This window comes from Bombina bombina, chromosome 4, assembly GCF_027579735.1.
Source record: "Bombina bombina isolate aBomBom1 chromosome 4, aBomBom1.pri, whole genome shotgun sequence".
Lineage (NCBI taxonomy): Eukaryota > Metazoa > Chordata > Amphibia > Anura > Bombinatoridae > Bombina > Bombina bombina.
This window is the reverse complement of record NC_069502.1, coordinates 233890527-233904157: the sequence shown is the minus strand read 5'-3', so window position 1 is coordinate 233904157 and position 13631 is coordinate 233890527. Positions and strand designations below refer to the sequence as shown.

Below are 13631 nucleotides of genomic sequence, written 5' to 3'. Positions count from 1 at the left end.
CATTTGAAATAGTTTATTTAGCCTGTGGCATCCCCACCTATTCTGAAAGTTTGTGGCCACAGGTCCAAGCTATAGATAAGCTTTGTGAACACAACCAGCAGAAGAAATTACACTCCCAGTGGGATATAGCAGAGATAAGGTAATAAAATGTTGATTTTCCATTGTTCTCTCCAAGTACTGGTGATTGTTTTATGGACAGACATAAGATAAATAAACATGTATATGTACACAATGTGATAAAGTAATGAGATCTGATTATACCTACAAGCTCAACCCATTTTATTAGTTTGTGGCTTCAAAACACAAAATCAGAGCTTTAATGTACACACAAAAAAAAAAACTTAAAAAGCTAATTTTCATAAATTTTTTACTCTGCAGTTGGTAAAAAAAGCAATGGTAAACACATTAAGGGAAAACTATTTTTCAGTATACTGCCCCTTTAAGGGCCAGGAATCACAGGTTGTGTGGACACTATTTTCCATAGCTTGAAATAAAATAAATGAAGACTAGATTTTTGGCAGCTCAGTGCTATTAGATTCATAAGAGTTTATGAAATTTACATTTCCAAAGAGAAAGAGAGATCAAAGGATAATGGATACTAATGAAACCATGCACAAAACAGAGGGATCAGAGTCAAAACCTAAAACAACTTCACACACAAAAAAAAGATTTTATATATATATATATATATATATATATATATATATATATACACACACATATATATATATATATGTATATATATATATATATATATACACACACACATACTAGCTGCTTTACAGATCACTTTCATAAGAGATGATTTACAACAGTGAAACTATTGGCAGAACCTCTATCCCTTTGTCTCCCATAACTGTCACCTTGCATATTAGACCCATGTCTTTAGTGCTGCGGAACCTGTTGGCGCACTACAAATAATATATATATATATATATATATATATATATACACCTTGATAAATTCATTTGTTTCATGGTGGTGAGCGTCCACAAACCATTACTCCTGGCCAATAGTAGGAGGCTAAAATACCCAATATTCAACAAGCTTTTAATCCCCCCCCCCACCTCTGATACCCCAGTCTAATGTATAGCAGAGAAAAGGAGAATAACAGATGTAGGAAATAACAAAGAAGGGTACATGAGGTGCACACTAAACAGTCAATAATGGGGGGGGGGGTTCTTGTATACTCTCACCGCCATGAAAGATTTTTTTTTTTCGGTAAGTATAAATTTTGATTTCTTTCATAAGGTGGTGAGAGTCCATAAGCCATTACTCTTGGGATCTAATAACCAAGCTGTGGAGTCCACGAGTAAATGGATGGGAATAAATTAAGGCAGGCACCTAATTACCAACTACTAAGACTGTGGGACGTTTCTGTCAAAAGCTATTCCCAAAAGAAGACAGAGTAAAGAAGACCAAGCTGCTTCTGTGCAACCTACACAACAGAAGCCTCCTTTTAAAAGCACACAAAGTAGAAACAAATATTGTAGAATGGGCTGTAACAATTCTGAAAGGAATTTTCCTGCTTCCAAGAAGCCATACTTAATTACTGCTTTAACCAAGAAGCTAAAGTAATGGCTGTAATCTTCTGACTCATACATGGGCAAATTAAATTAATCAAACTTTAAAATTCAAAGAAAAATCTTATCCTAATAGTAAATAAGATTATGTCTATTGCACTATGATAGGGACAAATTAACTCAAACATACACAGTGTGTTCCAAAAATTTTCTCAAATATTTAAATATAATAAATTATAGAGCAGTAAAAAAACAAAAAAAACACACCAACTAACCCCCTCACTCTTGGTATGAACCTGAATGATTAAAACAATTCAACCACTCCGTAAATGGCAGCTGCCAAGTGAAGCTGAGGAGAAGGTTAGCAAATGATACTGCTCCCAAATCGATCTGCAATGTGCATCGCAGCCAAGAACGATAGTTAAAGATTTTCAACAGAAAACGTTAGCATATGCACACCACACTGTTTTTATTTATACTTCTTTGTCCCTAAAAGTGTCAGTGTGTAACCATTGTGCACAAGCCTACATGCACAAACTACTGCCCCTAATAACTGTCTGAGCTTACCGTTGGTTTATATTACAGTGGCTATAATATACCCTCTTAAGTGTACCTACTAATGGGCTATGTAAGTGTATATAAAACAAACACTCTACTGCTTACTCAGCTGCAGCCTTTCTGCTGTCCGCAGAGAGCCCCATCCAGTGCTGTATAAAACAGCAGAGGATAAACATAGGAGCACAATGACAAGGCCAAACAGGAGGCAGCAGAGGACCAGTTCCAGTGACACCTATGGCAGGCTACTGGCAAAACTCTTGCAGGATAATTATTTTATGGAGCCCAAGTACTCCTCTATACCTTTTTCTTGGTATTTCATAGGGGAATAAAGGGTTAACAGACACTTTCCAAAAAAAGCTGGAGCACCTCAAAGATTCACCCTATGCCTGTGGAGGCAAAGAAAAAACTGGGATATTAGAGGTGATGGAATAAAAACTTGTGAAATGTTAGCTGTTGCCTCCTGCTAGTAATAGCTTGTGGACTATTTACTACTTTGTGAAAGAAAGAAAACCTAACAGAAAACAGGATGGGGAATTTTTCTATTTCAGATTTCTGACTTCAAGTGTTAGCTTACTATTAAGCTATTGGTCATGAACCTGTTCCAAGTTATGTCACATTGTGAGAGAATTTTTTAAACATTTTTAATCAGCAGTTAAATCCTTTCAAAGCACAGGATACCTAGAAATGCGATTTTATTGAAATTCACAAATCATAGACACACCTCCATATTATGGTGTATTATATGGACCAACAGTGTGCGATTATTATCAGTTTCCGCTTGAGTCCAGCAGTGCTTTGAAGCTTCCAAGCAGTACTTTAAATGCGTTTAACCCCTTTTACAGAGGTTAAATACATAGCGTTGCAGCTTTACTATGGATACAATTACATGCGCTAATAACAAAGCATATTATAACTAATGTGCCTTTGAGTTCACAGGTACTATTACAAAAACATAAATTATGCTTACCCGATAATTTAATTCTGTATGAGGAGAGTCCACGGCATCATTGCTTACTGTTGGGAAATACACTTGGACACCAGAAAGAAGCAAAGACACCCCAGTCAAAGGCTTAAATACCCCCCCTACTTTTCTCTTATCCCAGTCATTCTGCCAAGGGAACAAGGAACAGTAGAGAGAAACATCAGGGCATAAATGGTGCTGGAAGAGAAAAACTAATTTTGGTCCGCCCGTCGGAGTATACGGGCAGCGGCCGTGGACTCTCCTCATACAGAAGGAAATTAAATTATTAGGTAAGCATAATTTATGTTTTCCTTCTTAATATGAGGAGAGTCCACGGCATCATTCCTTACTGTTGGGAAAACTATACCCAAGCTCTAGAGGACACTGAATGATAACAGGAGGGGTAAGAGGAGGCGGACCGTAATTTGAGGGCACCACAGCCTGTAAAACCTCTCTCCCAAAAGCTGCTTTAGACGAAGCAAAAAGTCAAACTTGAAGAATTTTGAAAAAGTATGTAAGGAGGATCAGGTAGCCGCCTTACAAATCTGATCCATAGAGGCCTCGTTCTTAAAGGCCCAAGAGGAAGCCACCGCTCTAGTGGAATGAGCCTTAACCATCTGAGATCTAAGTCCCGCTAAGCATATAACACTCCTCAACCAAAAAGATAAGAAAGTCGAAGAAGCTTTCAGACCCTTACGCTTCCAAGAGTAGATAACAAGCAAGGAAGAAGTTTGCCTAAAATCCTTAGTAGCTTGAAGATAAAACTTCAAAGCACAAACCACATCCAGATTATGAAGTAAACGTTCCTTCGAAGGAGGATTAGGACATAAGGAAGGAACCACAATCACCCGATTGGTGTTACGATCAGACACCACCTTAGGTAAAAAACCCAAGCAGGTACGTAGGACAGCCTCATCAGTGTGGAACACCAGATAAGGAGGCTCACATTGCAAGGCCGCTATTTCAGAAACTATGCGTGCCGACGCAATAGCCAATAGAAAAAGAACCTTTCAGCAAAATAATTTAATGCAACCGAATGCATAGGCTCACACGGAGTCCGTTGCAAAAACTTAAAAAGATTCAAACTCCAAGGTGGAGCATTCGATCTAAAAACAGGTCTGATCTTAATCAGAGCCTTAACGAAAGATTGCACATCAGGAAGCTCTGCGAGCCTCTGGTGCAGCAAAAAGTAAATGGCCGAAATCTGTCCCCTCAGGGAACTGGCAGAAAGGCCCTTCTCCAGACCCTCCTGGAGAAAGGAAGGTATCTTGGCAGTTTTAACCTTGTGCGAGGCTAAACCACGTTCTTCACACCAGAATAAGTAAGATCTTCACACATTATGATAGATGCAACGAGTAACAGGCTTACAAGCCTGAATGAGTATGTCAATAACCCTCTCAGAGAAACCTCTCTTAGCTAGGACTAAGCGTTTAATCTCCACGCAGTCGGCCTCAGAGAATCTAGATTTTGATGAACAAAAAGATCGCTGACAGTGAGCAGTTGTGGGCCTCTGCCCACTCCAGAATCCAAGATACTTCCCTCATTGCTAGGGAGCTCCTTGTTCCCCCCTTGATGGTTGATGTAAGCCACCGAGGTTATGTTGTCTGATTGGAATCTGATAAACTGGGACGAACTTAGAAGAGGCCAAAGCCTTCAGAGCATTGAAGATTGCTCATCCTGGCATCCCAAACAGCTCCCCATTCTGATAGACTTGTGTCCGTAGTCACAATCTCTCAGGATGGTCTCAAGAAGGCTGTTCCTTGGGACAGGTGATCTGGACAGAACCACCAGTAGAGTGATTCTCCTGGACGGTTGTCCAGAGAAATCTGTTGAAACAAATCCGAATGATCGCCGTTCCACTGTCTCAGCATGCACAGCTAAAGTGGTTTGTAGTGGAATATGGCAAAAGGAACGGTGTCCATGCTGGACACAAGACCAATTACCTTCATACACCAAGCCACAGAGGGCCTTAAGGAGGTCTGAAGGGCAGGACAAGCGGAAATTGGCTTGTAACATCTCTGGTCTGTAAGGAATATCTTCATGGATATGGAGTCTATTATAGTACCCAGGAATTCCACCCTGGTACTGGGAATAAGAACTATTTTCTAAGTTTATCCTCCAACCATTAGATCGAAGAAGAACCTTCGTAACAACTCTTGGAGCAGTAGCTAGACCAAACGGAAGTGCAATAAACTGGAAGTGCTGGTCCAGGAACGCAAACCTTAGGAACCTGAAGTGTTCCTTGTGGATTGGAACGTGAAGGTAAGCATCCTTCAGATCTATAGTGGTCATGAACTGTCCTTCCTGAACTAAGGGAAGGATAGACCTTATCGTCTCCATCTTGAACGAGGGGACAGATAGAAATTTGTTTAAGCACTTTAGGTCCAGAATCGTGCAGAAAGTTCCCACCTTCTTTGGGACCACAAAAAGGTTTGAATAGTATCCCAAACCGCTTTCTGCGAGAGGTACCGGAATAATGACTCCTAGGGGAGGAGAGATCCCTCACGCACCCCAGAAAGGCTTCTCTCTATTCTGACCTGGAAGACAGGTTTGATAGTAGGAATCTGCCCTTGGGTGTATGAGACTTGAAACCTATCTTGTATCCCTGAGCAATGACCTCCAGGACCCACGGGTCTTGAATGTCCCCCAAAAAAGTGTCCAAAAAGAGCAACAGTCTGCCCCCTACGTGATCCAGAACCGGACCAGGGGTCGCCCCTTCATGCCGACTTTTTCTCGGAGGGCTTCTTGCTCTGCTTGGATTTATTCCAGGACTGAGCCGGTTTTCAAGTACCCTTGGATTGCTAGGGCTTTGCAGAGGGCTGCTGACGTGGGGATTTATTAGAACGAAACGAACAAAACTTAGGACCTTGTCCCTTAGACTTGTTCTTGTCTTGCGGTAAAAAGGCACCCTTGCCTCCAGTAACCGTGGAGATAATCGAGTCCAGGCATGGACCAAATTAAAATCTTTCCCTTAAAGGGGAGTGAAAGAAGTCTGGACTTAGAAGTCATGTCTGCAGACCAGGACTTCAGCCAGAAGGTTTGAACAGAAAAACCTGAAGCCTTAACATTCAGGTGAATAATTTGCATATTAGCATCACAAATAAAAGAATTAGCCACCCTTAATTCTTTTCTGGATCACATCTAGGGGACCCTCCACCTCGATCAACTCAGACAAGGAGTCGCACCAGTAGGTAACCGCTCCAGCAACCACAGCAACAGCCGCTGCCGGTTGAAACAAATATCCGTATGTGGAAACATCTTTCTTAACAGAGTTTCTATCTTCTTATCCATGGGCTCTTTAAACGACAATCTATCCACAAGCGGGATTTAGCAAGCATGGAGATAGCGCCATCCACCTTGGGGATGGAACCCCACAACTCAAATTGAGAGTCCAGGACCAGGAACAATTTCTTAAAGGAACAAGGGGAAAATAAAGAACCAATCCTTTCCCATTCATTCTTAATAATGTTTGCCAGCTTTACGGCAACCGGGAAAGTCTGTGGTACAACCCTGTCCTCGTAAACCTTATCTATTTTAGGAATCAAAGGTTCCTCAGGCAATTTGGGCTCTGGAACCTCTAACGTAGCCAAAACTTCCTTCAACAGAAAGCGTAAATGCTCAATCCTAAATCTAAAATCTGCTTCCTCCGCAACTGGAGGTTTAGAGGCAGCAGATTCCGACCCAGAAAGGAGCGCCCTTTAAAGTATCAGAGGGGCCTTCATCATCGAATAACCTTGTATCAGATAAATCCAATAAACTAGTTGATGACCCCTGGGAAGGATAGCAATATTTGACCTTTGGCTTAGCAGGGCGAGGTAAAGCACTAAATGCCGCAGTTTGCAACTGGTCAGTAAAGTCTGGCGGTAAAATGCCCCCTCCAGATGGAGGGTTAGGAGTGCTACGGGAAGCTGCATGTGCATTAGAAGATGACTGTAGGGTGCGCACCTCACAGGACGGAGACTCCACAGAGGTGGACGGCACAGTGGTATCAAACATATTCAACTTCTTTGACATGATTACTTTATCAAAGCATGTAAAACATAGTTGAGCGGGCGGGTATACTGCGGCCTCCTCACAATATAGACAGGTATAGACAGGTAAAGAGCGAGTACCCTCTAACACATCAGAATCCTCCATAGCTTGCACTTACAAAGCAGACTATTGAGTAATAAGGAGAAAACTGCACCTTTATACCCCCAATGGCTGGGGCACTCACCACATCCTATGACCCAGGCCAGAGAAACCGTTTCTTTTCCGGTAAACCGCACGTTCAGGAGAGAGGAAATAACTGTGACCACACCCGGTCACGGGGTGCACAATGCAGGACCGCCCCTGCTATAATAGCAAAAAAGCGCGCCAAACCTTTCAGGCTGCGCAGTTTCCAAAACGAAAGTAAAAACCCTGTACATTCCAACATCTGCCTGAGCCTCATCTTACACATTTCAGCATAATCAAATAAACATATGTGATTAATTCCCACTGTTCAATAATCCACACCTCCAGAGATATTAACCCTTGATTCCATACAGATAAAAGGAGCCACACTGTGAACCTCTCTTCTTGCGTTATATGTGTAAAAAAAAACCCAACATAATTTATGTAAGAACTTGCCTGAAATTCATTTCTTTCATATATCCATGAGCTAGTGACGTACGGGATATACATTCCTACCAGGAGGGGGCAAAGTTCCCCAAACCTCAAAATGCCTATAAATACACCTCCCACCAGACCCACAACTCAGTTTAACGAATAGCCAAGTAGTGAGGTGATAATAAAAGGAGTAAAAAAGCAAACAAAAAGAGGAACCGGAAAAATTGTGCTTTTATACAAAAAAACAAAACATAACTACCATAAAAAGGGTGGGCCTCATGGACTCTTGCCAATATGAAATAATTGAATTTATCAGGTAAGTTCTTACATAAAACAGAATTTATGCTTACCTGATAAATTACTTTCTCTTGCGGTGTATCCAGTCCACGGATTCATCCTTTACTTGTGGGATATTCTCATTCCCTACAGGAAGTAGCAAAGAGAGCACACAGCAAAGCTGTCCATATAGCTCCCCCTTTAGCTTCGACCAAAGGTTAGGAAGAAAAAGGAGAAACCATAGGGTGCAGTGGTGACTGTAGTTTAAACAAAAAAATTTTTACCTGACTTAAATGCCAGGGCGGGCCGTGGACTGGATACACCGCAAGAGAAAGTAATTTATCAGGTAAGCATAAATTCTGTTTTCTCTTGCAAGGTGTATCCAGTCCACGGATTCATCCTTTACTTGTGGGATACCAATACCAAAGCTTTAGGACACGGATGAAGGGAGGGAACAAGACAGGTACCTTAAACGGAAGGCACCACTGCTTGCAAAACCTTTCTCCCAAAAATAGCCTCCGAAGAAGCAAAAGTATCGAATTTGTAAAATTTGGCAAAAGTATGCAGTGAAGACCAAGTCGCTGCCTTACAAATCTGTTCAACAGAAGCCTCATTTTTGAAAGCCCATGTGGAAGCCACTGCTCTGGTAGAATGAGCAGTAATTCTTTCAGGAGGCTGCTGGCCAGTAGTCTCATAGGCCAAACGGATGATGCTTTTCAGCCAAAAGGAAAGAGAGGTAGCAGTCGCTTTCTGACCTCTCCTCTTACCAGAATAGATAGCAAACAAGGAAGATGTTTGTCTGAAATCCTTAGTTGCTTGTAAATAGAACTTTAAAGCACGAACTACATCAAGATTGTGTAATAGACGTTCCTTCTTCGAAGATGGATTAGGACACAGAGAAGGAACAACTATTTCCTCGTTAATATTCTTGTTAGAAACAACTTTAGGAAGAAAACCAGGCTTGGTACGCAAAACTACCTTATCTGCGTGGAACACCAGGTAAGGTGAATCACACTGTAAGGCAGATAATTCTGAAACTCTTCGAGCAGAAGAGATAGCTATCAAAAACAAAACTTTCCAAGATAACAACTTAATGTCTATGGAATGTAAAGGTTCAAACGGAACCCCTTGAAGAACTGAAAGAACTAGATTCAAACTCCATGGCGGAGCCACAGGTTTATAGACAGGCTTGATTCTGACTAAAGCCTGAGCAAACACTTGAACGTCTGGTACCTTTGCCAGACGCTTGTGTAACAGGATAGACAAAGCAGATATTTGTCCTTTTAAGGAACTAGCTGACAATCCTTTCTCCAGTCCTTCTTGGAGAAAGGACAATATCCTGGGAATCCTAATCTTACTCCATGAGTAACCCTTGGATTCACACCAACAAAGATATTTCCGCCATATCTTATGGTAGATTTTCCTGGTGACAGGCTTTCTAGCCGGAATCAGAGTATCTATAACTGACTCAGAGAACCCACGCTTTGATAGAATTAAGCGTTCAATCTCCAAGCAGTCAGACGTAGAGAAACTAAATTTGTATGCTTGAACGGACCCTGTATTAGAAGATACTGCCTCACTGGCTGTGTCTATGGTGGGACAGATGACATGTCCACTAGGTCTGCATACCAAGTCCTGCGTGGCCACGCAGGCGCTATCAGAATCACCGAAGCCTTCTCCTGCTTGATTCTGGCAACCAGACGCAGGAGGAGAGGAAACGGTGGAAAAACATAAGCCAGATTGAAGGACCAAGGCGCTGCTAGAGCATCTATCAATACCGCCTTGGGATCCCGGGACCTGGACCCGTAGAGAGGAAGTTTGGTGTTCTGACGGGACGCCATCAGATCCAACTCTGGGGTGCCCCATAGGCGAGTCAGCTGGGCAAATACCTCCGGGTGGAGTTCCCACTCCCCCGGGTGAAAAGTCTGACGACTTAGAAAATCCTCCTCCCAGTTGTCTACTCCTGGGATGTGAATTGCTGAGAGATGGCAGGAGTAATTCTCCGCCCACCTGATTATTTTGGTTACTTCCGTCATCGCTAGGGAACTCTTTGTTCCCCCCTGATGATTGACGTAAGCTACAGTCGTGATGTTGTCCGACTGAAATCTGATGAATTTGGCAGCCGCTAGTTGAGGCCATGCCTGAAGAGCGTTGAATATCGCCCTCAGTTCCAGAATGTTTATCGGGAGAAGAGTTTCTTCCTGAGACCATAAGCCCTGAGCTTTCAGGGAGTCCCAGACCGCACCCCAGCCTAACAGACTGGCGTCGGTCGTTACGATGATCCACTCTGGCCTGCGGAAACATATTCCTTGAGACAGGTGATCCTGAGACAACCACCAGAGAAGAGAATCTCTGGTCTCCTGGTCCAACTGAATTTGAGGAGACAAATCTGCATAATCCCCATTCCACTGTTTGAGCATGCATAGTTGCAGTGGTCTGAGGTGTATCCGAGCAAAAGGGACTATGTCCATTGCCGCAACCATTAGTCCGATTTTCTCCATGCACTGAGCCACAGATGGCCGAGGAATGGAATAAAGAGCTTGACCAGTAGTTAAGAATTTTAGCTTTATGACCTCCGTCAGAAATATTTTCATTTCTACCGAGTCTATCAGGGTTCCTAGGAATGGAACTCTTGTGAGGGGGGAGAGAGAACTCTTTTTGATGTTCACCTTCCACCCGTGAGACCTCAGAAAGGCCAATACAATATTCGTGTGAGAATTGGTTCTTTGGAAAGTTGACGCCTGAATTAAGATGTCGTCTAGGTAAGGCGCCACTGCTATGCCCCGCGGTCTTAGAACCGCCAGGAGGGACCCTAGCACCTTTGTGAAAATTCTGGGAGCAGTGGCCAACCCGAAAGGAAGAGCCACAAACTGAAAATGCTTGTCCAGAAAGGCGAACCTGAGAAACTGGTGATGATCTTTGTGGATAGGAATGTGCATACGCATCCTTTAGATCCACGGTAGTCATATTGACCCTCCTGGATCATTGGTAAGATTGTCCGAATGGTCTCCATCTTGAATGATGGGACTCTGAGGAATTTGTTGAGAATTTTGAGATCCAGGATTCGTCTGAAAGTTCCTTCTTTTATTGAGAACCACAAACAGGTTTGAGTAAAACCCAAGTCCTTGTTCTGCAATTGGAACTGGGTGGATCACTCCCATTGTATGTAGATCTTCTACACAGCGTAAAATCACCTCTTTCTTTGTCTGATCTGTAGACAGACGAGAAATGTGGAACCTTCCCCTTGGAGGAGAGTCCTTGAATTCTAGAAGGTATCCCTGGGCTACAATCTCTAATGCCCAAGGATCGTGTACATCTCTTGCCCAGGCCTGAGCGAAGAGAGAGATTATGCCCCCTACTAGATCCAGTCCCGGATCAGGGGCTACCCCTTCATGCTGTTTTGGTGGCAGCTGCAGGGTTTTTGGCCTGTTTACCCTTATTCCAGCCCTGGTAAGGTTTCCAGTTTGCCTTGGGCTGTGAAGCGTTACCCTCTTGTTTTGCAGCCGGAGAGGATGAAGCAGGGCCGTTCCTGAAATTGCGAAAGGAACGAAAATTAGCTTTGTTCTTAGTTTTAAAGGCTTTGTCCTGAGGGGGAGGATGGCCTTTTCCCCCGGTGATATCTGAAATAATGTCTTTCAATTCAGGCCCGAATAGGGTCTTCCCTTTGAAAGGAATGTTCAAAAGCTTGGATTTAGACGACACATTGGCCGCCCAGGACTTTAGCTATAGCGCCCTGCGCGCCAAAATGGCGAAACCTGAATTTATTTATTTTTTAACTTAGCTATTTGGAAAGCGGCGTCAGTGATAAAAGAATTAGCTAGCTTTAGCGCCTTAATTCTATCCATAATTTCCTCATATGAGGTCTCAGTCTGGAGCGAGTCTTCCAGCGCCTCAAACCAGAAAGCAGCTGGAGTAGTTACAGGAATAATGCAGGCAATAGGTTGGAGAAGAAAACCTTGTTGAACAAAAATTTTCTTAAGTAAACCCTCTAATTTTTAATCCATAGGGTCTTTAAAAGCACAACTTTCTTCAATTGGTATGGTTATGCGTTTAGCAAGTGAAGAAACAGCCCCCTCCACCTTAGGGACCGTCTGCCACGAGTCCCGCATGGGGTCAGATATGGGGAACATTTTCTTAAAAACAGGAGGGGGAACAAAGGGGACACCTGGTCTATCCCACTGCCTAGTAACGATATCCGCAATCCTCTTAGGGACCGGAAACGCATCAGTGTAAACAGGGACCTCTAGGTACTTGTCCATTTAACACAATTTCTCTGGGACCACCAAAGGGTCGCAGTCATCCAGAGTAGCTAATACCTCCCTGAGCAAAACGCGGAGGTGTTCTAGTTTAAATTTAAAAGCCAATGTATCTGAATCTGTCTGAGGAGGAACCCTTCCTGAATCAGATACTTCTCCCTCAGACATCAAATCCCTCGCTCCCACTTCAGAGCGTTGTGAGGGTATATCGGATACAGCTACCAAAGCGTCAGAATGCTCATAATCTGTTCTTAAAACGGAGCTATCACGCTTTGCAGGTAACACGGGCAGTTTAGATAAGAAAGCTGCAAGAGAATTATCCATGACTGCCGCTAAGTCTTGTAATGTAAAAGGGTTAGACACACTAGAGGTACTAGGCGTCGCTTGAGCGGGCGTAACTGGTTGTGACACTTGGGGAGAGGCAGACGGGCTACCCTCGATACCTTCAGTCTGAGAATCATCTTGGGCCACATTCTTAAGTGCAACAATATGATCTTTAAAGTGTATAGACATATCAGTACAAGTTGGACACATTCTGAGAGGGGGTTCCACCATGGCTTCTAAACACATTGAACAAGGATTTTCCTTGGTGTCAGACATGTTTAACAGACTAGTAGTATACACAAACAGGCTTGGAAATCACTTTAATCAAATAAAAAACACAATTTGAAAAAACGTTACTGTGCCTTTAAGAGATAAAAAAGGCACACAATTTTGCAAAACAGTGAAAAATGCAGTAATCCTTTTGAAATTTTCACAGTGTGTACCTAAAGCCTTAGTAAGATTGCACCACTAGTAGCAAAACGATTAACCCCTTAATGCCCAAACCGGAGCAGCCTAAAGTCAACACCCGGTTAAAATTACTACAGCACCTTGCCACAGCACTGCTGTGGCCCTACCTGCCCTTAGGGACCAGATTTGGGGGAATATAGCTTCCTTTAGGCCCTCAAACAGCAGCAGGACCCTCCATGTGAAGCAGCATGAACTTCTATGCAATTCTAACTGCGCATCTGAGGCGCGAAATTAGGCCCCTTCCACTCTACTCCCGAGCTGTGAGGCCTAAGAAATCACTCCAAAGTGAATAAAAATAGCCATGTGGGTAATAACCCCAGAAAGAACCCAAAAGGACTTTCAAAGTGTCTTTTCTCCTAAAAAAACTATTGATTGCCCTGAATTAGTGTCAACCAGCATAATTAGCCCTGTTATGTAAGCATTCAATTCCTTACTAAGTCTCTGAACATAGCTTACACTCCCCTCATGGGGATATTGTCAGTCTCTTCTAGCATCATCTCAGTCTTGTCTAGAAATAAATGACTGAACATACCTTATTGCAGTTCACCCTGCAAACTGTTCCCCCCAACTGAAGTTTTCTGGTACTCCTCAGTCCTGTGTGGGAACAGCAGTGGATTTTAGTTACAACATGCTAAAATCATTTTCCTCTCAGCAGAAATCTTCATCACTTTTCTG

At 42.9% G+C, this 13631-nt stretch overlaps 1 protein-coding gene across 9 annotated transcripts in view; it reads right to left on the bottom strand.

Moving 5' to 3' along the window:
- The window catches only part of TRIP12 (thyroid hormone receptor interactor 12), a 1052161-nt gene that overhangs the window by 299555 nt on the left and 738975 nt on the right, over positions 1-13631 (bottom strand). The gene's annotated exons all lie outside the window — the stretch shown is intronic.